Source organism: Bufo bufo, chromosome 4 (genome assembly GCF_905171765.1).
Source record: "Bufo bufo chromosome 4, aBufBuf1.1, whole genome shotgun sequence".
Classification (NCBI taxonomy): Eukaryota; Metazoa; Chordata; class Amphibia; order Anura; family Bufonidae; genus Bufo; species Bufo bufo.
This window is the reverse complement of record NC_053392.1, coordinates 139,494,668-139,499,335: the sequence shown is the minus strand read 5'-3', so window position 1 is coordinate 139,499,335 and position 4,668 is coordinate 139,494,668. Positions and strand designations below refer to the sequence as shown.

Sequence of the window (4,668 nt, the reverse complement as noted above, 5' to 3'; positions counted from 1 at the left end):
AAGGGGTTTTGACTTGTCTGATCAATTTTACAGTTTTGAAATTTGTCCCAGATTTGTAAAATGTGAATTCTAACAAACTTCTGATTAGTTTTGGGTGCATCAGAGAGAGTGTAGTATGTTACTCTGGGTTTGTGGGCAATATATATGTGTTGTCTGGGGTGGGTATTCTTTCTCATTATGGAGAGCGACTAGTATGTCTTCCCATACTAGGAATCCAGGTTTGTCTACCCTTTAATAGAGAAAAGAAAATTTGCATGGCTGACTGAGATGCCTTGGATGGGGTACCATTTCTCCTTATGGATAGTGCCTAGTATGCATGAGGACTATGTAAGTGAGTCAATAATCCTTTTGGTTTCTGGGAGACATAAGACAATTGGCACATCTTACATCTGCTGGCTTCAGATAAGCTTAGCTAATTTGAAACCCAATTTGAATATCTTTCCCAGAAACCCAGAAGAGCGTTGCTTGGCCTACAATACTACAATGCACACATACAGTACTACACACTCTCCATGATGAGAAAGAGTAACCCACAGAAAATGCATATATATTGCCCAGAAACGCAGAGTTGCATACTAGATTCTCTCTCTTTTTATTTTTTTTATTTTTTTTTTATATTTGCCAGTCATGAAATGAATTTTAAGAAATTAAATAATCTCTAATGTGCACCAAACTTTTAATGTGAAATGTTGGCATAAAGTAAGTCAACCAAGAGATGGCATAAGGAGGAGAACAGTGGCTAACATGTGGTGTAAGATACACTAAATTTAGGGTACTTTCACACTAGCGGCAGGACGGATCCGACAGGCTGTTCACTCTGTCGGATCCATGCTGCCGCTATTTCGCCGTGCCGCCGGCCCGCCGCTCTGTCCCAATTGACTATAATGGGGACGGGGGTGGAGCTTCGGTGCAGCAAGGCAGTTCGCGGTGAGAGGCCGCCGTGCACTGCCGTCCTGCGCTGGAGCTCCGCCCCCATCCCCATTATAGACAATGGGGACGGAGCGGCGGTTCGGCGGCACGGCAAAATAGCGGCAGGACGGATCCGACAGGGTGAACAACCGCTAGTGGGAAAATAGCCCTACAGTGCCTTGAAAAAGTAATCATACGCCTTGAACTTTTATTAAAGGGGTATTCTCATCTCGCTATTTGAGCCTCCCCTGCAGCAGCTCTGCATTTCACTTCCTGCTTTCCAAGCTTCTCAGGCTGGGCGGGCTTAGGCAGTTCAAGTGAAGGCCGGCCATGCCTCCTTATGACATCACTCAGAGCTCAGTCCTTGCGTGCTTGTTCATGAGGAATGTATGACTCATCACTCTGGCAGCCTGCCGTCTATGTGAAGCAGCTTCTGCTGTTCAATCCTCACTCTCATGAAGGAAGTGCCCTAGACAAGTGCAGCCCCCAATATGCCTCCATCAGCCACCCCCAGTACCTTCAATACACCTTCAATACCCCCGCCCGCCCCTGCAACAAGCCCCGCCCCCGCAACAAGCCTCGCCCCCGCCGAGCCCCGCAACAAGCCCCTCCCCTGCCGAGCGGCAGCTCCGATCCTCTCCCTATCTGATGCGGCATGAATGTTCTAATGCGCATGCGTGGGTGCCGGCGTGCGCGCTCTTGAGCAACAAACCGGCTGCCTGGGTGAAACAAAGGTCCTCTCTGCGCAGCCGCGGCTCAGAGATGCGGCAGAGGAGCTGGCCGTATCCTTTGGATACAGGATACAACTGTGGCACTACATAAACAGAATAATTAGAACATGGGTGAGTTTTTTAAAATTACATTAAATTAGAAAAATGACGGAGGGCATCAGTTGGATCATATGAGATATGATCTTAAAGATGAGAATACCCCTTTAATCAAGTTATACCCACTTATCAAGTTATACCCACAAAGGTAACTATATTTTTCATTGTGATTTAATGTGATAGACCAACACAAAGTGCAAATATGAGTGAAGTGCAAAGAAAATGATACATGGTTTTCAAAAATTTTCATAAATAAAAATCAGAAAAGTGTGCTGTGTATTTTTATTCAGCCCCCAGTACTCTGACTCTCCTAAAAAAAAATCCAGTGTGACCAAATGCCTTCAGAGGTTACCTTATTAGTAAATAGAGTCCACCTGTGTGTAATATATTCTCAGTATAACTATAGCTGTTCTGTGAAGGCCTCAGAGGTTTGTTAGAGTACATTGTGATCAAACAGCATCATGAAAACCAAGGAACATACCAGACAGGCCAAGGATAAAGTTACGGAGAAGTAAAAATAAAAAAAATATATACCAAGCTCTGAACATCTCACGGAGCACTGTTCAATCCATCATCCGAAAATGGAAGAAGTATGTCACAACAGCAAATCTTCCAAGACATGGCTGTCCACCTAAACTGACAGCCCAGGCAAGGAGAGCACTAATTATAGAAACATTCAAGAGGCCCATGATAACTCAGTAGGAGGTACAGAGATCCACATTTCATCTACCTGAACACACCAACCCCAACATGAAACATGGTGGTAGCAGCATCATGCTTTGGGGATGTGTTTATTCAGCAGCATCAGGGAAGCTGGTCAGAGTTGAAGGGAAGATGGAGCTAAATACAGGAAAATCCCGGAGGAAAGCCTGTTAAAGGATTCACGAGGAGTCTGTCATGTCAAACGAATTTAATCAGTTTCTATGAGGAGGTAAGTTCTAGACTTGACTGCGGCAAATCAATAGATGTCGCATATCTTGACTTCTCCAAAGCATTTAATACTGTACCACATAAAAGGTTAGTATATAAAATTAAAATGCTTGGACTGGGAGAAAATTTGTGTATGTGGATAAGTAACTGGCTCAGTAATAGAAAACAGAGGGTGGTTATTAACGGTACACACTCAGATTGGGTCACTGTTACTAGTGAAGTACCACAGGGGTCAGTATTGGGCCCTATTCTCTTCAATTTATTCATTAATGATTTTACAGGGGCTGCACAGTAAAATAAAAAAAATTGGAGATGACACTAAACTGTGTAAAGTAATTAACATGAAAGAGGACAGTATACTACTACAGAACGATCTGGATAGACTGGAGGCTTGAGCCGAGAAGTGACAGATGAGGTTTAACACTGACAAATGTAAGGTTATGCACATGGGAAGGAATAATGCAAGTCACCCGCACATACTAAATGATAAAACACTGGGTAACACTGACATAGAAAAGGACTTAGGAGTTTTAGTGAACAGCAAACTAACCACTTTACAAATCACTAGTCATACCACACATGGAGTACTGTGTACAGTTCTGGGCTTATGTGAACAAGGCAGACATAGCAGAGCTGGAGAGGGTTCAGAGAAGGGCAACTAAAGTAATAACTGGAATGGGTGGACTATAGTACCCTGAAAGATTATCAACATTAGGGTTATTCACTTCAGAAAAAAGATGACTGAAGGTAGATCTAATAACCATGTATAAATATATCAAGGGTCAGTACAGAGATCACTCCCATCATCTATTTATCCCCAGGACTGTGACTGTGACGAGGGGACATCCTCTGGGTCTGGAGGAAAGAAGGTTTAAAGACAAACATAGAAGAAGATTCTTTTTGGTAAGAGCAGTGAGACTATGGAATTCTCTGCCAGAGGAGGTGGTGATGGTGAGTTCACTAAAAGAGTCCAAGAGGGGTCTGGGTGTATTTTTGGAGTGTAATAATATTACAGGTTATAGTTACTAGAGATGGGTTGTTGATCCAGGGAGTTATTCTGATTGCCTGATTGGAGTTGGGGAGGGATTTCTTTTTTGCCTTCCTCTGGATCAACTTGCAGGATAACAGGCTGAACTGGGTGGACAGAGGTCTTTTTTCGGCTTTATAAACTATGTTACTAAGTATAAACTATCACAGCCTATAACACTATGTGCATACCCAGATCACCAAAGAAAAAGCGACCATATGTAAGCAAAAAATATATATAAACTTTATTAGAACACCACAATAAAACACATATAATGGAGTCTTACATCATTGGATGAAGTAAAACAGGTATAAAAGAGGGACACAGGGGGGAGGGGACCGATAAATGTGAATACATGTAGGGGATGCAGCAAATGTAATAAATAAAAAAATACACAAGTGTGAACGCTACCCCATGTTAGTAACAGAAAATGAAGGAAATAGATACTACAGCAGGTTTCCACACAAAGGCAAAGAGCCAAGTAAAGTACATAGCAATAGTGCCTCAGGTAGACCAGGAACCACATATAGTAGCTCATTCAATTGTAAACAAACGTATTAACGGTCACATCACCCATCCAGTGTCCCTCACTTACCCTACGCGTTTCGTCGGATGGCTTCGCCAGGGGATGTGACTGTTAATACGTTTGTTTCCAAGCCAGCTTGGATCGATTCTCAGCCTTTTGGCTAAGATCAAGTGTAGTATCTGTTCTTATCAGTCTGCCTTGACTTGCCGGCCCAGGTCCTTGTGGGTACCCCCTGCACTCTGCCTTTGAGCATCGTTGATTAAATTCAGCTTCAGCGCACTGCTGCTATTGGGTGTATGGCTATTCCGTGTTAGAAGAAGAAGGCCTTCAGAGCGCTGCAGCGAGAGCTGCGGTCCCTGCAAGACCTTCACCGGTGCGGCTGGAACATTAGACAGGAGCTGGAGGAGGCCAAAAAGAACATGAAAAGGCACTTTGAGGAGGAATCCAAG

The 4,668-nt window shown here is 43.6% G+C and overlaps 1 pseudogene; it reads left to right on the top strand.

The window, feature by feature from the left end:
- The first annotated feature begins 4,359 nt into the window (after positions 1-4,359).
- On the top strand, positions 4,360-4,453 carry LOC121000077 (annotated as a pseudogene).
- The last annotated feature ends 215 nt before the right edge of the window (positions 4,454-4,668 follow it).